General features: G+C 52.5%; 1 long non-coding RNA gene across 1 annotated transcript in view; it reads left to right on the top strand.

Moving 5' to 3' along the window:
- Positions 1–1,572: 1,572 nt before the first annotated feature.
- Positions 1,573–24,645, top strand: part of LOC138515589 (uncharacterized) — a 32,173-nt gene continuing 9,100 nt past the window's right edge. Inside the window, exons 1-2 of the long non-coding RNA XR_011282090.1 lie at positions 1,573–1,641; positions 1,978–2,027. This is a non-coding gene — a long non-coding RNA (uncharacterized lncRNA). The remainder of the gene's footprint in view (positions 1,642–1,977; positions 2,028–24,645) is intronic.

Consider the following 24,645-nt stretch of genomic DNA (forward strand, 5'->3'; position numbering starts at 1 on the left):
GCAAAGTATATCTGATGGGGCACGAAAGTTTGGGTAACTTTCAGTTGTTTAAAAAACTATTTTAATCATTAACAAAAAAACACATTCACAAAGATAAACAATTCTTAAAACATTCCGTAAAAGAAATTTGGTACTGTGATTGTAACGCAAAGATGGTGGTCATTTACACTTATCAGTACACGTTGCCATATATTTGGCTAGGGTAGAGTCACAAATATCAATTTTGAAACCACATTCACAACTGGTTCATCATAACTTTCCTTTGACCAGAGGATTGCGCACCATCTTCTACTATTTGGTGCATACATTTTAATCACTGTATTGGTGTTAAACAGGGAAAAAGTCTCAACATGCTTCAGTTCTTATTGGATTCAATCCAGAACCTTCGTCAGGATGTTTATTCAAGCGTCCAGTCTTGCTGGGATTGTAGCACAAGAATATCAATGAATTTCAATGAATTTCAGCAGCGTGGCATCTTGCCCCTATCAGACAAAGACAAAACACGAAAACTGGAATGCGTTTCTGATTCTCTTTTAGCCAGTTGTGACTCCTAAAGTGAGTCAACGCCAATAAGGGTATCATTAATTACCTGTATCGGGGTTATAGAGGGCGACTTTGTTTGGTGTCACAAGTATTGGAGCTTGTGGCTTTCTTCTATTGCCTAAGAAATGACAAGCATATGAAAATTATGCTTTAGTCGCAAACAATCCACAAAGTGGGTGTTAAGCCAGTAACATACACAGCATGGCCATTCATTTCGAATAAATACAGTTCTCACCTCTAGTAGTATAGTCGTGCTGGGGCTGGGTATGTAGTAGGCGGACTATAATTTCAAAGCCCCATGGTTCAGTGGTGTTCTATTCACTATGCGAACCAAAAACGCATAACGCACCGTCTGTAATGAAGGGGGAGCTGCACATTAGTTTGACAACTACTACGTTGCATTTACTACAGGCTTAACACTTAAAAACCAATGTAAATACCTGCTAATTCGTAAAAATGGTCTCCCCATATGTTGGTGCCCTTGTTGTTAAAGTGGAGGCGAACACTCGTGTATTACGTGTCTCAGGAGTTATTTAATAATTTCCACTCAGTATTCTTTTTTTCGTTGTGGTTTTACTTTTGTTGATTATTTTGTTGCATTTGTTTCATCAATTTTAAATCAAAGGTTTGTTGTTCACTTTTTGCATTCAAATTATACATAACTTTCTCTTATCTTTATCTCTACACGTGTTTCTCAAATGGCTCATCAGGAGAGAATCCTGTTTTTCTTGCTTGATATTGCAACACCAAGTTTACCTTTTCCCTCGTTTTTGTGATCTGGTTTGCATTCCTAGTGTGTTTCTTCTGAGGTTTCTTTGCTCCTCCCTCTTGCCTCTCCTGTGTGGGTGTGCATGGTTGAGGTATTTGGATTTGGCGTCTTTTTTTGCCCTGAATTTATTTTGTCTGGCTGTAGAGGATTTTGCTGTGTGCTTCTCTTGTACCTTCACAGTTCTTCTAAAAAAGGTACAGTCAAGATTGTCTGTTAATGTACTGTTTCATTTTGATCTTTTTCATTATCACTGATAGAGTCAAGATCTTTTACATGAATGATCATTTGGACCCTACCTTTTCAGACATAAAGAGGCTGCAGATTGAAAAGTGAGTTGTCATATATAAAATCTGGTAGCTATTTATACAAATAACATTAAGATGTGGAACCAAATTTAGCGAAGACCATTTCAGGTACTTTTCTGTTTATCTAATTAAAGCTTTAAATGTGTAACTTAAAATATTGTTGCATTAAACTGTTAAATCAATGAGAAAAATTGTCAGTATGGTAAAATGATATTTTTTGTTGATGACATAGTGCTCTATCACACAATAATACCATCACGTCCAGTATGCGCACCTGAAGGACACCATTATCTTGTCTCCCGCACACAAGAAGCTATGAGCATACTGGGTAAACCAAGTCTATACCTTCTTCCCTTACAGGAAAACATGGGTATATGGGAGAAAGGATGTTTCATTATTGATCCATTAAGGTAAGAACAAGTAATGTTGTTTAGTTAGTATGTTAAGTAATGATATAATTACCTTTTGATAATATCAGTCTTAACCTATACTAATTTTGGATATGAATATTGTTTTGCTTATTTGATAAATTATCATGGGAAATTAAAAGTTTCTTTCTGACTTCATTGTATACAGCCGAAAGGCAGATTTCTATGGGTTCTATGTGATCCCATCGACTGCAGTTAGTATGTGGTCTTCTAGTTCGACTCTTGAATGTCAACCCTTTTCATTTTTTTTTTTAAATGGGAGTTCCTCTCATACCCTGCATTACCTGCCCCTACCCCTCTATGCCTCCCATACTATCCCTGCCTACACACACACACACCCACACACCCACACACGCACACACATGCACACACACAATGACAAAAAAGTCAACATTCAAGAGTCAAAGTAGAATACCAGAAAGTAACTGTGGTTGTTGTAATCACTGTAAACGATTTCTATATATATTAAGGCCAGTTACATTAAATTAATGGAACAAGGACAGTAAGACAAGTCCCTGACAGGCCGATTCATGGAATTAATGTGCGCTGAAAATTCCTGCTCAAGCGTGCGAAACCGTGCGAATTGCAGTGCAAGTGCGAAAATCGCAGTGCAAGTGCGAAAATCGCAGCAAAACCCGCGCACATCGATTCATGGAAGTCCGTGCGCGAGTAAAATCTGGGATGTACGCTGCAAATATGCGTGGCGCACGCTGGCGCACATGTCATCTAACAGCGTGCGCTACGGCCACAGCGAAAGCGTACATAGCGTGGCGCACATAACAAAAGTAGGCGTAACACCGGGCTTGACACGCGGAATGGGGAACAACGCTTGAAAATGTGGGCGTCACGGGGGAAGTACAGGAGGCAAGTGCGCGGAACGCCCACACGCTCGCCTACAACACGTATTCATGGAATCGAATAGGGCAAACCAGCGCACGGGCAAAGACGCGCACAGGCCTAAACACGTCCGCCACACAAAGGCAGGCGGTAGCGTCCCTGCGCATGAAAAAAATGTGCGCCAAAATGTGCGCTAACAAAAAGCATGTATATACAGCTCTGATGATTGTCCCATACTGTAGCCCTCTAGGACAAATGACGTGCAAAGGGGTACGCGACAAACACGAACAACCGCTGTGTCAAAAATAGCGTGTGCGTGTATTTTGGGAGTGCGTGGGAAGTTTCACACGCGATTGGCCTTGGGCGAGCGGGGTGTGTGTAAATCTGGGGTTCGCGGGTAGTTTCACGCGCGATAGATCCTGTGCGAGTGGGGTGCGTGTATTCCTGGGGTTCGCATGAAGTTTCACACGCGATTGGCCTGGGTACGTGTAAATCTGGGGTGCGCGGGAAGTTTGACATGCGATTGGCCTTGGGCGAGCGGGGTACGTGTATTTCTGTGGTGAGCGGGAAGTTTCACACGCGATTCCAGCAGGGTACGTGTATTTTTGGGGTTCGCAGAAAGTTTCACACGCAATAGGCCCTGTGCGAGTGGGATACGTGTATTTTGGGGGTGCGCGGGAAGTTTCACACGCGTCAGGCCCTGTGCGAGTGGGGTACGTGTATATCTGGGGTGCAGGGGAGTCCTACACGTGAATTGGCAGTGTGGGTCCTCCCAGGTGTTCCCTCTACACCCTCCATGGCCCCTGCAGGCAGCCATCACCACAGGGGACTACCCTGCACCCCTGGTCATGTCCCGCAGGCAGCCCATCCACCATGGGCATGCCCCCCAGGCAAGCCACATGTCAGCTTGCACTACTGATCACCAACGCATGACCCCCTCCACCCGCACCCCCCAGCAGTGCAGGGCACCTGCCAGCAGGCCCCCACCCATGTCCCCTTGCACCCCACCCCCCAGCAGTGCAGGGCACCTGCCAGCAGGCCCCCACTCATGTCCCCTTGCACCCCCACCCCCCAGCAGTGCAGGGTACCTGCCAGCAGGCCCCCACTCATGTCCCCTTGCAGACCCACCCCCCAGCACTGAGGGGCACCTGCCAGCAGGCCCCCACTCATGTCCCCTTGCAGACCCCCCCAGCACTGAGGGGCACCTGCCAGCAGACCCCCACTCATGTCCCACTCATGTCCCCTTGAACCCCCACCCCCAGCAGTGCAGGGCACCTGCCAGCAGGCCCCCACTCATGTCCCCTTGCACCCCCACCCCCCAGCACTGAGGGACATCTGCCAGCAGGCCCCCACTCATGTGCCCTTGCACCCCCACCCCCAGCAGTGCAGGGCACCTGCCAGCAGGCCCCCACTCATGTCCCCTTGCACCCCCACCCCCCAGCAGTGCAGGGCACCTGCCAGCAGGCCCCCACTCATGTCCCCTTGCACACCCACCCCCCAGCACTGAGGGGCACCTGCCAGCAGGCCCCCACTCATGTCCCACTCATGTCCCCTTGCACCCCCACCCCCCAGCAGTGCAGGGCACCTGCCAGCAGGCCCCCTCTCATGTCCCCTTGCACACCCACCCCCAGCACTGAGGGGCACCTGCCAGCAGGCCCCCACTCATGTCCCAATGCACACCCACCCCCCAGCACTGAGGGGCACCTGCCAGCAGGCCCCCACCCATGTCCCACTCATGTCCCCTTGCACCCCCACCCCCCAGCAGTGCAGGGCACCTGCCAGCAGGCCCCCACTCATGTCCCCTTGCACACGCACCCCCCAGCACTGAGGGGCACCTGCCAGCAGGCCCCCACTCATGTCCCCTTGCACCCCTACCCCCCAGCAGTGCAGGGCACCTGCCAGTAGGCCCCCACTCAAGTCCCCTTGCACACCCACCCCTCAGCACTGAGGGGCACCTGCCAGCAGGCCCCCACTCATGTCCCACTCATGTCCCCTTTCACCCCCACCCCCCAGCAGTGCAGGGCACCTGCCAGCAGGCCCCCACACATGTCCCCTTGTACCCCCAGCAGTGCAGGGCACCTGCCAGCAGGCCCGCACTCATGTCCCCTTGCACACCCACCCCCAGCACTGAGGGGCACCTGCCAGCAGGCCCCCACTCATGTCCCAATGCACACCCACCCCCCAGCACTGAGGGGCACCTGCCAGCAGGCCCCCACTCATGTCCCACTCATGTCCCCTTGCACCCCCACCCCCCAGCAGTGCAGGGCACCTGCCAGCAGGCCCCCACTCATGTCCCCTTGCACCACCACCCCCCAGCAGTACAGGGCACCTGCCAGCAGGCCCCCACTCATGTCCCCTTGCACACCCACCCCCCAGCACTGAGGGGCACCTGCCAGCAGGCCCCCACTCATGTCCCACTCATGTCCCCTTGCACCCCCACCCCCCAGCAGTGTAGGGCACCTGCCAGAGGGCCCCCACTCATGTCCCCTTGCACCCCCACCCCCCAGCACTGAGGGGCACCTGCCAGCAGGCCCCCACTCATGTCCCCTTGCACCTCCACCCCCCAGCAGTGCAGGGCACCTGCCAGCAGGCCCCCACTCATGTCCCCTTGCACCCCCACCCCCCAGCAGTGCAGGGCACCTGCCAGCAGACCCCCCACTCATGTGCCCTTGCACACCCACCCCCCAGCACTGAGGGGCACCTGCCAGCAGGCCCTCACTCATGTCCCCTTGCACCGCCACCCCCCAGTAGTGCAGGGCACCTGCCAGCAGGCCCCCACTCGTGTCCCCTTGCACACCCATCCCCCACCACTGAGGGGCACCTGCCAGCAGGCCCCCACTCATGTCCCACTCATGCCCCCTTGCACACCCATCCCCCAGCACTGAGGGGCACCTGCCAGCAGGCCCCCACTCATGTCCCCTTGCACCCCCAGCAGTGCAGGGCACCTGCCAGCAGGCCCCCACTCATGTCCCCTTGCACCCCCACCCCCACCCCCCACCACTGAGGGGCACCTGCCAGCAGGCCCCCACTCATGTCCCCATGCACACCCACCCCCCAGCACTGAGGGGCACCTGCCAGCAGGCCCCCACTCATGTCCCACTCATGTCCCCTTGCACCCCCACCCCCCAGCAGTGCAGGGCACCTGCCAGTAGGCCCCCACTCATGTCCCCTTGCACACCCACCCCCCAGCACTGAGGGGTACCTGCCAGCAGGCCCCCACTCATGTCCCACTCATGTCCCCTTGCACCTCCACCCCCCAGCAGTGCAGGGCACCTGCCAGCAGGCCCCCACTCATGTCCCCTTGCACCCCCACCCCCCAGCAGTGCGGGGCACCTGCCAGCAGGCCCCCACTCATGTCCCCTTGCACACCCACCCCCAGCACTGAGGGGCACCTGCCAGCAGGCCCCCACTCATGTCCCCTTGCACACCCACCCCCCAGCACTGAGGGGCACCTGCCAGCAGGCCCCCACTCATGTCCCACTCATGTCCCCTTGCACCCCCACCCCCCAGCAGTGCAGGGCACCTGCCAGAGGGCCCCCACTCATGTCCCCTTCCACCCCCACCCCCCAGCACTGAGGGGCACCTGCCAGCAGGCCCCCACTCATGTCCCACTCATGTCCCCTTGCACCCCCACCCCCAGCAGTCAGGGCACCTGCCAGCAGGCCCCCACTCATGTCCCCTTGCACCCCCACCCCCCAGCAGTGCAGGGCACCTGCCAGCAGGCCCCCACTTATGTCCCCTTGCACACCCACCACCCAGCACTGAGGGGCACCTGCCATCAGGCCCTCACTCATGTCCCCTTGCACCGCCACCCCCCAGCACTGAGGGGCAGCTGCGAGCAGGCCCCCACTCATGTCCCACTCATGTCCCCTTGCACCCCCACCCCCCAGCAGTGCAGGGCACCTGCCAGCAGGCCCCCACTCATGTCCCCTTGCACCCCCACCCCCTAGCATTGCAGGGCACCTGCCAGCAGGCCCCCACTCATGTCCCTTTGCACCCCCAACTCCCAGCAGTGAAATGGTGATCTCATGACACAAACCAAAAGTCAACTATGTACATAAACATATGTCCGCCACACGAAGGCAGGCGGTAGCGTCCCTGTGCATTAAATAAATGTGCGCTAACAAAAAGCCCGTATATACAGCTCTGATGAATGTCCCATACTGTGGCCCTCTAGGACAAATGACGTGCAAAGGGGTACGTGACAAACACGGACACCCACTGTGTCAAAAATAGCGTGTATTTCGGGGGTGCACGGGAAGTTTCACACGCGATTGTGCCTGGGCGAGCGGGGTACGTGTACTTCAGGGGCTCGCGGGAAGTTTTACACGCGATTGTGCCTGGGCGAGCGGGGTACGTGTACTTCATGGGCTCACGGGAAGTTTTACACACGATTGGGCCTGGGCGAGTGGGGTACGCATATTACTGGGGTGGGCGGGGAAGTACAGGAGGCAAATGTGTGGAACGCCCACACGCACGCGCCAAATAAGACGCGCTAATCCGGAAACACGTACGTGGACCCGCGCGGCATAAAAGTGCACGCAAACAACAAGCAAGCTCAGACGCCAGGATGACCATACCGTTCCTAGCAGCAGTGGTCGTGGGATACCGCAGGAGCAGGAGGAGGATCGTCAGGCCCAGAATTTTCACACCCAGAACCAGCCTTTTTGGCATGCCTGATGACCAGGTGTATGGGAGGTACAGGTTTCCACCTCACATAATACTCGACCTGGTCAGTGAGTGGTAGGATGACCTCACATCACCCACCCTCTGCTCCCAAGCACTCAGCCCCCTGGAGAAGGACCTCAATGTACTGTACTTTTTGGCCACCGGATCATTTCAGCGGACAAGTGCCATAGTGGAGGGGGGTGTCACAGGCCACGGAGTCACGCTGCCTACACCAGGTCTTGGCCATCATGACTGCACGCCCATCAGTCCGCAGGCACATATACCTGCCCAGAACACCTGCAGAAAGGCAGGCTGCCGTCCAGGATTTCTACAGGGTGTCACAATTCACAAAGTCCTAGGTGCCATTGATTGCACCCATGTGGCTCTACGTCCCCCCAGGGCATCAGAGCACATCTATAGAAACCGCAAGCACTGGCATTCCATCAACGTCCAGGTAGTATGTGATGCCAAGGGAATCATCACCCCAGTATATGCCAACTATCCAGGGTCCACCCACGACAGTTTCATTTACAGAATGTCAACCCTAAACCGGGACCTAGAAGCTGGGCGGCATGGTGATACATGGCTGCTCGGTGTGTATAAATGCCACAGCACATGCATGCATGCCAGATACTGAGTAATGTCACAACCCTACTAATGATACCCATCACCACCTCCCCAGGGGACAGTGCCTACCCTCTGAGCACCCACATGATGACGCCAATTCGGAACCCCACCACGCCTCCCGAGGTAAGATACAACACAGCCCATATTGCAACCTGGGGCATAGTGGAGCGCACATTTGGAGTGCTCAAGTCACGCTTTCGCTCCCTTGACCGTTCTGGTGGGCAGCTGTTATATGCTCCCCCAGTAGTGTGCAGGATCATAGTGGCAGCATGTGTCCTGCACAATGTTGCAACACGCCGGGGCCTGCCGGTGGACATGGTGGTGCCCCCACATCCCCAACCACATGCACGCCCGCTGCGCATGGGAGGGGAAAGGGCACGGGGTGAGGCAGCCCGAACGCAGCTGGTGGCTAATTACTTCACTTAGAATCACACCCCTGTGGAGTGCACACAGCCCTGCCACATACCAGCTGACAATCGATGATGACACAAGGGACAGTGAACTGTCACAACCATACCAGCCTGAGATTGGTCACCTGGAAGTGTCAAAATGTGTGCATCCCTACCTACAGAAACACCACCAATGCTGTGTCATCAAAAGACACATATGCTGCTAAATGCATTACCCCCTTGCAAAATACAACATGAGAACAGTGCCATGTCACCCAACCCCTCCCCAGCACCACCACCCAACACACCATGGCATGTCATGCTATGCGAGAGCAAACAAAGCAATCCCGAAAACCTGACACAAGTGTCACAAAGTACAGTGTCCCTAATGGAAACTGGCCACACACAATATGTTCCCAGTAATGTTGAACTAACAACACACATGACCAAATACTTTCCAACAATACAATGCAGCTACACAAGCTCAAACATAACTAAAACTTGACAGTACTAAGTTAAAGTAGTCGTAGTCTTACAACCTGAATATGCCACCACATCGCCCCCTTCCAACTGTAGTCTTGCAGGCTTCAAAACCTGTCTGTGTACTGCATACAACATGAACGCCATCTCCAAACTAGACGGCCTTGTGAAGACATGAGGAATGAACCTGCAAATTCAGAGGGAGACATGGAAGCAGAAGCATACATAATTCCAACATGCAGTGTACAATACAACAACAATATACACAAGGAATGCCTACACAGTATTGACTACAGACTGCCCACAGAGCTCATGGGAGCCCCACATCACTGTGCCCATCACTGTCACTTGGTCACACCCTTTGCAAGCCCATGGAAACGGGAAGCAGGAGGGGTGTTTGTCTCACGAACCCAAGCATCAAACCCAAACTCAGGACAAGCCTGCATGTGCCCAGCCGGAATACAGTGGATGCCCACGGGAGCCACACAAGTCAACACACTGTTAAAAAATAATAAAAAATAAAAAATAAAAAATAAAAAATAAAAAATAAAAAAATAAAAAATAAAAAATAAAAAATAAAAAATGGACATGTGGGGTCCGGGGGGGGGTCACCCAGGAGGTCCGAGGACAGGGTGCGCACCAACAGCCGCCTGTGTGGATGTTGGGAAAAAAAAACACCTCAATGGGCTCATGGCCTGCACGGCTATGCCAATGTGGGAGAACTGCTGCTGTCGCTCTCATTACCCTCTGCTGCTGCCACAGGAGGTGGTGGTGCTATGGGAGGCAGCCCACGCAAAGCCCTGGTATGGTTCTCCATGGCAGCAAGTATGCGGGTGTGGAAGGTCTCGTTCTGGAGGATTATAGTGCGGAGATCCCCATGCAGCACCTGACGTGATGCCCGGATCTCCTCCTGAGTTGCCGGCATCTCAACTGAGAGCGAACGTGTGAGCCGCTCCAGCTGCTGTTCTGTCCTCAAGTTAGTGGAAGTCTCAAGGTCAACAAGAGTCTCCCTGAGGTGATGGAGTTCTACCCTCAGGGCTTCCCTGTGGCCCTGGGACTTTATTGATATCGATTGGCGTAGAGTCTCCAGTGCCGCCCGTCTCTCCCTGTTGGATGCCAACATGTCCTCCCTTTGTGATTGGCAAATGGAGTCTGTTGCCTGCTGTAGTAGCTCCATCTGCCTTTCAGGGGGGACAATGGAAGTGGCCACCCTCTCCATTGCTTGAGCCATCATCTCAACTGATGCTGCCTGTTGGGTTGCCATACCGTAAATGGATTGTTCCCATGCGGTATTGCCTGGTGGCGTACGGCCACCGCGTCGGCGGGCACCACACCTGTTTGGGGCAAGGCGATCTGCGCCTTGCTGTGCCGGCACTGCCTGAGGCTGCAGGACTGCATTCCCCCTCTGATCTGCTGGCCCAGGAACAGGATCAGATGTTGTGGAGTGTGACCCTGCACCCGTAACCGCCAAAGGCTGACTAACCAACACTGACATCCCCATAGAGGGTTCTACCCCTGGTGCAGGTGGGTTGGACAGAGCAGAACCCCTTCCAGAAACACTTACCTGCGACGCCACATAGGTCTCATCATCCGAATCAACACCTGAATAGAGGTCTGGGGAGGTGCACCCAGAGACACCCCTGGACAGAATCGTCTGCAGCAACAGTGGGTTCTCACCCACCACCACACCACGTCCCCCACTGGTGGCCGGTTGTGCCTCAGGTTCCTCCTGGGTCTGCACCATCTCCTCAACCTCAACAGCAGTGCGTCATCCCCTGCAAAAAAATGAAAGACAAAAATGGAAACAGGCATTAGCACCATAGCACACAAATAGGCCTGACAAGCTACAGAACCAGTACATGATTTACACATGTCCCACATGACTATAACCCTCCCATGCATGCACTGTCACAGAGTTGGAAGGGGAGGCAAAAGTCTGACACTGATGACACCAAGATGGAAGAGCAACACATTTGCTGCATGCTGGGTATCACTGCCATCACACATTGGCCTGTGAGTGGCATGTCCTATACACATAAATGACACATGCCATCACACAGATGGCATGTACCATAGCCATGGTACATTCCACAAGTACATCCATATGTCAGTGAATGAGTACTGTCACCCATCCATGTGAGATGGACATGAAGAGATGAAAAATGCCACATAGTGTGAAAAGATACGCCATGTGCCACACACTGAAACACATCCAGTGTCCACAAATGCAGTGATTGCAGGGCCATGTACACATCAATGGTTGTGCACTTCAACATGACAGGAAACAACTAGCATGTTCCACATTCAAACAGGCCCAAAAACATCATGTGATCAGGACAATACTCATTCAGCCTGAATGGTCAAATCATTCAACTACCAAGGTGACACATGTGGGCCAATGTGGGGTTCTTCAATGACAGAAGCATGTCACATATGTCACAATAGGGCTGAGGAATGTGTTGCAAAAGTGGGAGAATTGAAACAATCAGCCTGAAAGAACACTGAAAAATGCAAACAATGTTGTTGCCTGATGCCACCTCAAGGGCAATTGCCGTAATGTTGCGCTAAATTACTACTGTGGGCAGAAGGGATAGTGTCACACCCAAATTCAAGGTGCAGAATGTTTTGGATGAAGCACATGGGTGACCCATACTACTCAGTCACACACACCCTCACCTGGCACTCAATCAGAACCCGTCACCCAAACAACATACACATGCATTACACACACATGCATGGCACTCACCGGACAATGTGTCATAATCGGGTAGTTCTCCCACACCTCGGATCTGTTCCTCTGTGACGAAGGTCCCAGCAACAGACTCATGTTCAGTGAGTTTGTTGTCCTCTTGTGGAGACCCACAGCCAGTCACCAGAGTAGCGGCATGACTTGAGGCCAGCTTGTTCTTTGCTCTGCGTTACAGGTCGTTCCACCGCTTGTAGCAATCATCAGCTGAGCGCCTCACAAATCCAAGGGCACTTATGTAGTTGGCGATGGTCTGCCAGTGTGCCTTACGTTGACCAGGTGTGGTCTTGGACCCTGCAGTCACCACCATTTCGTGGCTATGTTGCAACACATAGCTCACAAGTGCATCAAGTTCTGAATCATTGAAGCAAGGTTTCCTTGAGGTACTGGAGTGTGTAGCCATGTCTGGGGTCTCAGCCTGTCATGCCAGAGAACACTTCTTCATCTTTTTAGAAGGTGGAGCAGAGCCAGAGTGGCTAACACTGCTCTGGTCAGTAGGGGCAGAATCACCGGTGGACTGGGTTGTTGGAGTGTGTGAATGCCCATGACCATAGGACTTGGTGCAGGCATTTTCTGAAGTGTGATGTTGGCAAGGGGGAACATCAGTATGATGGACCAGGAACCAAAACTGTCTTGGCTGGGAGAGTCAGAGCTGGGGCGGATGGAGCTGCAGCTGCCCCTGCAGCCTCACCACCCTGCATACTTGGGGCAGCAGATGACATAGCTGCACCAGATCCACGTGGCTTGGTGACAACTTGCACCGCCATACGTGGCTTAGACTTGCTGACCTGGAAGTCAGCCAGGGAGTCATCCTGTGCCAGGTCAGGTGCCACAATGGGCTGGTCCAACAAGGGCTGAGCTGGGATGGTCTCAGCCACGTTTCCCTCAACCATGGGGGGGGGTCATGGGTGTCCCTGATTGGTCCCCCACACATGGGGGTATAGGGGCACCCTGCAAATCCCGGCCACGTCCCCTACCACGCCCACCACGTCCACCTTTTGAAGGTCAGCCACCTTTGCCTCCCTTACCGCTTGGTCGCCTCCCAACCATGGCACTGATGTTGTTGTTCGTATGGGAGGAGCAGTAAACTATTGTCCTGGGCAATTAGGGGTCAAAGAGGTAGGGTACTAGATGGAATTCGTACCCTAGTGCTCTAACAAGGCTGTCTGTAACCCCTGGGGGAAGATGACGGGTCACGCAACACACAGGCAGCCCAAAAACAAAAATAAACGTGCACGCAACCCCTCGTAGACCACGTGCATGGAAAAATGAACCCGCACTACGCTGTGGCACCCAGAAACACAAAAATAAGCGTACGCGTGATACACGCAACCTACAATGACCTCTGAAAGGGTACGCAACACATGGGGCAAGCACAGTTGCTAAGTACGTGCGGAACTCACCGTCTGCCTGGAAAAAGAACATGAAAAATACTGTTGTACACTGTCTGAGGAGACAGGACAAAAGGAGAAGTGAACACTGTTTGAGGAAACAGGCCCAAAAAAAGTAGAAAAATTAAAGCTGTCAAAGGTAACAGGGAGTACGAACTTGAAACGCGGTGAAGTAATCGCGTGTGAAACGACAAGAAGTACAGAATCCACCCACTCGCTCTCCACAAAAAGCACGTACAAGGAAATGGCGTCCTACACGTACCTTTTAAACTGGCCCACACGTACACGTCACTTACGCTTGTACGCGCCCTTTCCTCCAATTACACGCGATGACACTCGGACGTGCAGCTTTTCCACGTGTGCTCTGTCATCACGTGCTATGAGGGAAACACCCGCGCGCGTCATGTCACAGACGCGCTTACATGCTAAGGGCCTTTGGTCCAATGAAATCGCGTACGTGCGCTGACGCGCTTACGCGCTAAGGGCCTTTCCTCGAATTACACGCTGACGTGCAAGATTTTCACGTGCCAAATCACTCCGTATCAAGCTGGCCACGCGTGTACACAGAGAAGACCACGCTCCTGCCCAGAAGGCCAAATTACTGCCCCCCAGAGCCCGGAGCACATTCCCACCTGCCATCTGTTGCTGCCTGATTGCCTGCTGTCCACGTGCCCTGCCATTTGCTGCCTGCACGTCAGCCAGGGGTGCTGTTGCTGTGACCACCCCTGCTGGAACCGAAGACTCCCGACTGGGATTCCATCGCTCCACAGCCCAGCCCCAGGACCCAGTTGCCCACCCACTCCTGCCTCTGGGGTTGCCATGTCCAGCACTACACCATCTGGCGGCACTGGCAACCCCCAGCCAGAGAGGCAGAGGGCCACCAGCTTCACTGCCACCGAAGTTGGTGTCCTGTTGGAGCAAGTCCTGGGGCAGTATGATGCCCTCTTCGGAAGGTCGCGCGCCGACAAGGAAGGACGGACCAGGATCTGGACGGACATCGTGACTGCCATCAACGCAGAGGGGGTGGCAGTCCGCGAATTCCATCATGTCAAGAAGCGCTGGGAGGACTTCAGGTCCAGGACTCTCAACAAGGCCCGGCGCCTCTTGAAGGCAGCGGATGCTAAGGGGCGCTGGGGCCACCTGTCGGGAAGACCAAATGAGGGTCCTGGAACGCGTATGCCCAGCGGCCACGTCCAGGTCCTTGAGAGACACACCCGTCTGGAGTCGAGCGGTAAGTGTACATGCATACTGATTGGAAGCTGTGCGTGTGGTGGTGTGCCAGTAGTGTACAGGTTGCACATGTGGTTTTGTAGGGCCATGTATGGATGTGTATGTACAGGACCGTGAGGCTGACACATGCAAGTCCTTTCATGTGTGAGACACATGGATGGTGTATTTGTGGGTAAGCATGCAGGCCAAATGCAGATGTGTGAGCACACATGTTTGAATGACTGTGTATGTCAGTTGTCAAGGTTGTGGTGTCACACATGGATGTTGGTTCCAGCTGCATGTATCTGCACTGTGTACATGTGCATGTATGTGTATATGACAAGTGTGCAACTGTCATGCAACATGGATGCATGTGAGACTGATATGTAGAAGACTGATTGCCAGATGTGACATGGATGTCGATCTCATCACTGCGACACTTGGTGGAGGTGTACACATGCATGTAAGTGTGGTGGCGTGTGTGCATGTCTAGTGCACTCCCTGTGTCTCATGTGATGTCTGGCTCACCTTTGCCTGCTCATGCTGTTGTATGTGTATGGATGGTGCTGGCTGTTGCGATATGGCTGTGGAATAGCTCATGTGTGTGATTTGAAATGACATGTGTGTTGGGGATTGTGATGCCATGTCTGAAGTTTGACAATGACACTCGTGTGCAACTGTCATGTGTGTATGAGTCCATTGTACAGTGCCCTGATACCTGTGTCCTATCTCTCCCCGTCTGCAGCGTCGACTGATGAAGAGGGCAGAGAGGGTGCTGTGGAGCACAGCGGCAGGGATCGCACCGCCAGCCGGAGACGCAAGGCCCGGCTCCCCTCCCAGGTTGTCATCTCGTCGGGGAGTGAGGAGTCCGGTGCTGCATCCCAGGTCGCAGCTGCCGAGGGGAGGTCCAAGAGGCGGAGGTTGGAGTTGGACTCCTCGGCAGCAGAAGGGGCAGCTGAGACCCCACATGGCCCGACAGAGGAAGATGGCACAGAGTCATCCAGGTTGGTGTGGGGTTTGGTAGAGGAGGAGGCCGTGCAAGGGACAGAGACGGGGTCTGGAGGTGGGGATTCCACTGGTGCTAGTGGTGCAGTGCAGGGGCAGGGACAGGAGGCAGCACAGGTCGCTGCGGAGGTGCCTGTGTGTAATCCTGTCCCCGAACCTGTGACTGCATCATCTTGTACCAGCAGGGATACCTAAGTCCAGACCCGTTTTCAGGCGGGGGATGAGCTTTCGACAACTGGCCTTTCTCTGCCTGCGGACGTGGCTATCTGGGACCGGGTTGAGCCTGTCCTGGGTGGTGTGGCGTTGCGTCAACGGGCCATGCGAGGCGAAATGCAGTCTTTTCATGGGGAGACTGCATGTCGTCTTGAATGGCTCGTTGACCACGTCGACCTACTGGGACAGGTCACCAGGGCCCGATTCCTCCGTTTGCTGGGCCTTGTTCTGACCCCCTCCTCAACTGAACCCCCTATGCGCCAGTCGTACTCCGTGCCATCTTCCCACCCATGTGTCACCTGCGTGCCCTGTGGAGCTGCCTCTGACCCTGCGGCCAGGCTGGTGGAGGACACATCCCTGCCACAGTCGGGAGTCGGACGTCCAGCAGGGGTTGCCACCTCAACAACTGCACCCCAGCCGGAGGAGGATGTGCAGGCAGCAAGAGCCAGGGCACGGGCAGAGGCACAGCAGCAGCAGCAACAAGGTGGGAGCCAGGATGGCTCGGGGGCTTCGTCATCGGAGGGGCAGGCTTCGGCCAGAGGGCAGGAGGACCCAGGACGGGAAGTGTCTTCCGTGTGGCAGCTGTTAGGCCATGCCATAGATGCGGAGCGGCAGCGGGCAGAAGAGGCACGGCTCATGATGGTCAGGGCGGAGGGCCCTGAGGCGGGCTGAGTGCCTTGAGGCAATTCGCAGGGAGTTGGAGGAGAACATGTCGTCGTCCCTGCAAACCCCCGGGGCCATGGAAGAGGACCGCCTCTGGGACATTGAGCAGGAGTTCGATGATGCCCTGGCCCGGGACATCCAAAAGTGAGCCGTCGGACTAGCCCACTGCCCTTGTAAATAGTTAGATAGTGTTAGGTTTCCTTTGGTTTTTTCTTTATTTTGGTTGCGCTTGGACAATGCACCACGTTTCTGTATATAGTTTTTCATTAGGTAGTATTTTTGATAGGTTTCATTTCTTCAGTTGGGATCATGGACCCTGGATTGTTCATCTGTATATAGTTTACTATTGGATTCATCTCTTTTTTTTGGATTTCCCCATGGAGCAATGGTTTTCACTTTTGTTTTTCCCTTGGATTTGCTTTGTTGGACTGTGACTTTGGACACCTTTCCTTTGGATTATGATTTCTTGTTTTTCATTATTTTACGGACATGCAGATTTTCTTTTTTTATTCCCATTGTTGTTTGTTTGATTTTAATTCCATTCATGTTGCGTTTAATACATTTTTTTCCTCATACTTCGATGTGTGGTATTATCTCATTGGTTTCATGCATGTCATGATATGGGTTTTCACATTCACTTGCAACCATTGTGTGTGTGTGACGGACATGTGTTCATTTACATACTTGCCATTGGGGTTGTATCATGTTATTGCCTTTTCTATGTGGGTGGATGCAATACTTGGTTGGGTCTTTGGGTTGGAGAGGCTGGCCATAAGGGCCATGATTGAGGATCGTCATGACCTGGGGGCAGGGGGACATGAGTGGGGGCCTGCTAGCAGGTGCCCCTGACTGCTGGGGGCTGGGGGTGCAAGGGGACATGAGTGGGACATGAGTGGGGGCCTGCTGGCTGGTGCCCTGCACTGCTGGGGGGTGGGGGTGCAAGGGGACATGAGTGGGACATGGGTGGGGGCCTGCTGGCAGGTGCCCTACACTGCTGGGGGGTGGGGATGCAAGGGGACATGAGTGGGGGCCTGCTGGCAGGTGCCCTGCGCTGCTGGGGGGTGGGGGTGCAAGGGGACATGTGTGGGGGCCTGCTGGCAGGTGACCTGCACTGTTGGGGGGTCGGGGTGCAAGGGGACATGAGTGGGACATGAGTGGGGGCCTGCTGGCAGGTGCCCTGCACTGCTGGGGGCTGGTGGTGCAAGGGGACATGAGTGGGACATGAGTGGGGGCCTGCTGACAGGTGCCCTGCACTGCTGGGGGTGGGTGTGCAAGGGGACATGAGTGGGGCATGAGTGGGGACCTGCTGGCAGGTGCCCCTCAGTGCTGGGGGGTGGGGGTGCAAGGGGGCATGAGTGGGACATGAGTGGGGGCCTGCTGGCAGGTGCCCTGCACTGCTGGGGTGTGGGGGTGCAAGGGGACATGAGTGTGGGCCTGCTGGCAGGTGCCCTGCACTGCTGGGGGGTGGGGGTGCAAGGGGACATGAGTGGTGGCCTGCTGGCAGGTGCCCCTCAGTGCCGGGGGGTGGGGGTGCTGGGGGACATGAGTGGGGGCCTGCTGGCAGGTGCCCTGCACTGCTGGGGAGTGGGGATGCAAGGGGACATGAGTGGGGGCCTGCTTGCAGTTGCCATACACTGCTGGGGGGTGGGGGTGCAAGGGGACATGAGTGGGACATGAGTGGGGGCCTTCTGGCAGGTGCCCTGCACTGCTGGGGTTTGGGGGTGCAAGGGGACATGAGTGGGACATGAGTGGGGGCCTGCTGGCAGGTGCCTTGCACTGCTGGGGGGTGGGGGTGCAGGGGGACATGTGTGGGACATGAGTGGGGGCCTGCTGGCAGGTGCCCCTGACTGCTGGGGGGGTGGGGGTGCAGGGGGACATGTGTGGTGGCCTGCTGGCAGGTGCCCCTAACTTCTGGGGGGTGGGGGTGCTGGGGGACATGTGTGGGGGCCTGCTGGCAGGTGCCCCTGACTGCTGGGGGGTGGGGGTGCTGGAGGACATGTGTGGGGGCCTGCCGGCAGGTGCCCCTGACTGCTGGGGGGTGGGGGTGCAGGGGGACATGTGTGGGACATGAGTGGGGGCCTGCTGGAAGGTGCCCCTGTCTGCTGGGGGTTGGGGGTGCAGGGGGACATGTGTGGTGGCCTGCTGGCAAGTGCCCCTGACTGCTGGGGGTGGGGGTGCTGGGGGACATGTGTGGGGGCCTGCTGGCAGGTGCCCCTGACTGCTGGGGGGTGGGGGTGCAGGGGCACATGTGTGGGGGCCTGCTGGCAGGTGCCCCTGCACTGCTGGGGGGTGGGGGTGCTGGGAGACATGAGTTGGTGATCATATTACAACGTGACATGTGGCTTGGCTGGGGGGCATGCCCATGGTGGATGTGCTGCCTGCGGATCATGACCAGAGGTGTGGGGTAGTCCCCTGTGGTGTGGGCTGCCTGCAGGGGCCCTGGAGGGGGTAGAGGGGACACCTGGGAGGACCCACACTGCCAATTCATGTGTAGGACTCCCCGCGCACCCCCGAAATACGCGTTCCCCGCTCTGACAGCAAAATCACATGTGAAACTTCATGCGCAGCCCGGTAATACACGTACCCTACTCCAATCGCGTGTGAAACTTCCAGCGCACCCCTGAAATGCACGTACCCAGGCCAATCGCGTGTGAAACTTCCCACGCACCCCTGAAATACACGTACTCAGGCCAATCGCGTGTGAAACTTCCCGTGCACCCCTGAAATACACGTACCCAGGCCAATCGCGTGTGAAACTTCCCGCGCACCCCTGAAATACACGTACCCAGGCCAATTGCGTGTGAAACTTCCTGCACACCCCTGAAATACACGTACCCAGGCCAATCGCGTGTGAAACTTCCCACGCACCCCTGAAATACAAATACCCAGCCCAATCGCGTGTGAAACTTCCCGCGCACCCCTGAAATACACGTACCAAGCCCAATCGCGTGTGAAACTTCCCGCGCACCCCTGAAATACACGTACCCAGGCCCAATGGCGTGTGAAACCTCCCGCGCACCCCTGAAATACACGTACACAAGCCAATTGCGTGTGAAACTTCCCGCGCACTCCTGAAATACACGTACCCAGGCAATTCACGTGTGAAACTTCCCACGCACCCCTGAAATACACGTACCCAGCCCAATCGCATGTGAAACTTCCCACGCACCCCCGTAATACACGTACCCCACTCGCACAGGCCCTTTCACGTGTGAAAGTTCCCGCGAACCCCGTAATACACGTACCCTGCTGAAATCGCGTGTGAAACTTCCCGCGCACCCCTGACATACACGTTCACAGGCCAATCGCGTGTGAAACTTCCCACGCATCCCTGAAATACACGTACCCAGGCCATTCGCGTGTGAAACTTCCCGTGCACCCCTGAAATACACGTACCGAGCCCAATCACATGTGAAACTTCCCGCGCACCCCCGTAATACACGTACCCTGCTGAAATCGCATGTGAAACTTCCCGCGAACCCCAGTAATACACGTACCCCACTCGCACAGGCCCTTTCGCGTGTGAAACTTCACGCGCACCCTAGTAATACACGTTCCCCGCTTAGCGTTTGCTGTTTGGCAGCCCTGTAAACTGGTCCAGGGTTAGCGCAGCCCTTTGCACTGGATTGGGAATTTTGATGGCTTTTCCTTGCGCGAGGGCGTTCTTGGGGGCGTAACTGGCGCTGCTGCAGGGTCGCTGCGCCACTCTGTGCCACGGCTGGTTTTGGAGGCTAAAATCCATGAATACGCTGTGCGCGGAAATCCATTTTAGCACATGCGGCTGGTGCAGACATTCGCACACGCACACTGTGCTCCAGCCGCGTGCGCCACTTTTGTGCGAAATTCTATGAATTACCCTGTATATCTCTGCAAGATTGACACAGGTATCTTGCTTTATATTTTGCTGAACCTAATAAGAAAGGATAGATTTTAATATTGAAAGATATAAGAACATTTATATAAAAGTCTGCGACATGATAGTCTTTCTCCGTTTATTCCAGAATTTTAGTAACACATCTTATTTGTTTTCATCCTGCAAAAACACAGCTGAACAATTTCCAGTATAAAAAATAACATTTAACCAATTAAGAAATAGAACTTTGTAGAACTATGTAAGATGCCAGGAAAGGCATACACGTAGGATAATGAATATAGGAATACTTATTACATTGTTATGTACTTGTGATTAACGTAGATATTTATATGTCCATATTAGAACGTCTCTCAGGTTTTTCTGGAAGGTATTTGTTTCTAGTGCTTTTGGATGAAAAATCTAATAATATATAATGAAATCATCTGTTCTGTCTTTGCAGTAACCCCCTAGTTGGACTTGCTAATATGTGCTACGGTTATAGTTATTTGACCTAGTAGTTATATGTCTACATTTCTCAATATAGTGTGAACTGATTTATTTTTTTCATCCTTGAAAAAGAGTCCTCTGTTGGCTGCTACAACAATCGAACCATGAACAAATGCATGTGTCACATGGAGGCAAATTCAAGTGGTTTGTCATTTAATGTTGCGGTTGTCATCAAAATAAACTGTTTATCCTAAAAACGATTAAGGCACCTCAATAGTTCTGGTACAGAAATTACGCTCTGTATGTTATGTTGACTTACAAAGATATATTTATCTAAATTCTGTTTCTCATTGAAGTAATAGTTCTTTCATCACTATTTTTACTTAGTCAACATTTTCTTGTACCCACTGCAAATGAAACCTCTTGCTTGGAATATTTATGCCAATATGTCTGCTTAAGAAATGTAATCCTTCTAATGATTCATTTAAGCCTCCTTGCATGTAAATATGATAAGGGTCTAATAGACTATCTGTGTTAGTGTGTTTTCATGTATGCATCAACTTGGCACTTTCCCCACAATGTTCTTTATTGTGTTGCCTGAAAATGCAATCACTCCTTCAGAGACTGTGGATGTGATGTTTGTGATCATGCATATGATTTAATGTGAGGGTAAAGAAGCTTCCTAGTATTCCTCTTATTGCTTTAATTTTTGACAGCATCAAGCAAACAAATTGCTGTTTGTAACAAACGCTTTTTACATATTCAAGTAGGATGACATATCCCATAAGTCTTTCAGCCATGGAGTCCCATTACAACCTGGATAGTTGCTCTACAAAAGAAAAATGTTCACACGGAATATCCTCTTTTCTCGCTCATTTCACTTTCAGTTAAGTATTTTGTACTGTTTTTGCGTTGATAATGATTCTAGTTGTATAACTTTGAAGATTTGAACACCGTGTGTTTGATGTGCGAAAGTTCACAGTACAAGCTCAGCTGGTTTGACTGCAGCCAGTCCTGTATTTCTATTATGTGCCTTTGGAATGCTCATGCTTTTTAAATGTAACTCAGTTGCTCATTAGGAGGGCAGGGAAACCCTCTGTTTTGCATCCTTCCATAAAAAAATCAGCAATTTTATTAGTGGCAGCAGGATTCTGACAGCCGCTTGAGGGGGCAGCGGAATTCTCCTTCGTGGAGGAATACTAGAAGGCATCAAATGTGCCTGATCGTCATGCTCCTTTCGTCTGAGGACCTTCCATCTTTTAATAACAGGAATATAGTTTCCTCATTTTCGGGGTACACCTTAGAGTTATTAGTTTATTTGTTTATTATTAGTCTCAGGAGGATGCTCAAGGGACACATGCTCGCCCTGGAAACAAGACAACGCAGAGCAACACAGGTTCGTTCCCCGGGTCCGTGCTTAGAAACCTCTGGGTATTAACTGGATTATTATAATTATAATTATAACTGAAGACCATAACGAGTGCAGTGACTAAGGTTCATGCACCCCTGCTCTGCCCCCTCCTCGCTAGTGAGGGATCGCACTCAAAAGCATGATGATGAAGGGTGCTCGTCCAGAGGCCCCACCAAAAAGAAGAAACTCCCAGGATGCCCCAGGGATGAACTCAGTATTGTTTCATTAGAGTCCTCTCACGCAGAGACAAGAAAAGGTATTCATCCCAAATGTTTATCTGACCAACAAGGCATGGGGGTCATGCCAAGGTTGGCGGTAGGGGTTGAACGGGGCCGGTTGAGCTGCCTGCCCTGTTAAACCCCTACCGCCGCATTACGAGGTTTGCTCGCGGGACCCGCAAAGGATGCCTGGTAAAACCAGGTGCCCTTAGCGTGTCCCGCTAGCAGACCAGGGAGCTAACAACGGGCCCGTTATTAACGGGCCCGTTGTTAGCTCCCTCCCCATTCCCATTGAGCCCTATGGGGGCTCGAATGGGAATGGGGATGTACCGGGTCCGGGTTCCTCGAATGAGGAATTACCGGGTCCTCCAAGGTTGGTAGGGCCCGGTAATTCCTCATTTAAGGAACCCGGACCTGGGACCAGGCAAGGGGGTAACCATGCAGCAAAGTGCGGCATGGTTACCTCCAAGGTCGTAATGACCCCCATGGTCTCACCAATCAAGGGATCTTGCATGCAGCATGCTCTGATGTTACCTATAGATTTGGAAGGTTTTCTTCGCAGTGATGACAGCTCAGAGGAGGTTGAATTAATGAATGTTGACCCTACTGAAAAGACACTGAGATACTGGGTCGTAGTGGCACACAAGAACCAGCTGGTCTCTTCATGTTTTATCTGGCTTTCATATTACACCCTAACAGTAAGGAAAAGAGTCCTACGCCTCGTGTAGCTCAGTCTGTTTGCACAGTTGCTGAGGCTAAAATTGATAAGATCTTCTGTGGAATGTAGTGTGGCTAAGCCATATAAAGAGCCACTTGAAGCCATGCTAGAGCTCTCATGACTCGGGGAGTTCCAAGGGAGAACAGAGTGGGAGGCGACGGTTGGAGAAGGCAGCGGAAAGACGTGGGAGCAGGTGGGGCTCCTTAAACTTATTCTATATCTGTATACTTGTGCAAATAAATATAATTAAGCCTATCTTGTGTCTCCTGTTCCTGAGACACTGCAAAGTTGGTGATGAGTGCTGAGAACCCGCGCTGAGCCCCACAGCCTGCTCCGTTCACCCCAACATGATGAGGAGCAAACCAGGTGAGCCGCTTCCTGGTGGGCCATATACCATTGATGCCATAGTCGCCGCCAGTGCATGCAGCATGTCTTTATATATATTCAAGGCTTTATGCAAATTCACTCCTGTCTGGCAGCCAAGGGCCGCTGAGCCACAATCTTCCATCTCTAATTTCCTTTTTAGAGGAAAGGACAGCAAAGCGTTGGTAGGTTCCCTGTGGGCAGCCTGAATAAAACTGTATTACTCGGTGAAGACACGCAGCACAACCAAGAAATCACAAGTGTCCTGAAGCATGCACCTTCAAATCAGTGCATTCTTTTTGTCCCAGTTATTCATGTGGGGCAACTTCATACATGAACTTCTCTACCACAGGACAATTACTTTTGTACGGCAATATTCTATCTGCACTGCTACAATGTAATTCCATATGAATCACATATTTGTGAGTTAAAAGTTAAAAGGATACAGAATAACACTGATATTATTTTGTCTTCACTCTCATTTTGAGTTGGGGTCTGTGAGTCAGGAGAACTTTCGAAGACCTACCAGATCTACTTAATAGTGAATCTGAGAATCTGATTGAATATGAAAAGCAGTTAAGAAGATGGGCAAACACTATGAAAAAATGTTGAGCACCATATTTGAGCACTGTAAATTTGGAAAGAGAGTACAAGAAGAAGGTTAAAGTGTAGAACAGTATATCACAGCCCTGAGGAAGTTGGCGAGGACCTGCAATTTCAATAGACAGCTGGATGAACGCCTCGAGGATCAATTTATGTTGGAATGTAGCAGTTAAAAGGTCAGAGAAAAACTGTGGGTGGAGGTTGACCCTCTGTTAGAGACTGTTTTGAGAATTGCTAAAGAAGTGGAACACACCGAAAAATGTTTAAAGGTCCTTGAGGATAGAGTAAGAGAGACAAATATTAAGGCAGAAATAGTACTTCAACCGGTAGTAGTACCCAAGACTCTGGATACAATTGCAATTATTAGTGAAGCCTCCTCGGTGAGAAGAAAATCAACTGATAGAGACCAAAAGAGGATGGAAAGACGATCACAGAGGCAGGCCAACTTTCAGGGTGATGGGACGGAGTACTCTATTTCACATGTGACAGTGCAACCCACTTGGCTGACAATCCAGAGTGCCAGGTTCGAGGATCATTTGTCGTATTTATAAAGGCAAAGGTCATCTTGTGAGGTGCTGCAGGAGCAAGAAAACGGCCACACATTGGATTGGAAGTGATTGTAGTGAAGAAGAAGGTGATGAATGCATATCACTGATGGTGGATGATTATTAAGAACTTGACAGTTCCAATGCCCCTGTCTTCATCGACGGCTTCACATTAACCATGATGATTGATTCTGGTGCTAAATATACCCTCATG

Source organism: Ambystoma mexicanum, chromosome 6q (assembly GCF_040938575.1).
Source record: "Ambystoma mexicanum isolate Mex_15411 chromosome 6q, UKY_AmexF1_1, whole genome shotgun sequence".
Lineage (NCBI taxonomy): Eukaryota > Metazoa > Chordata > Amphibia > Caudata > Ambystomatidae > Ambystoma > Ambystoma mexicanum.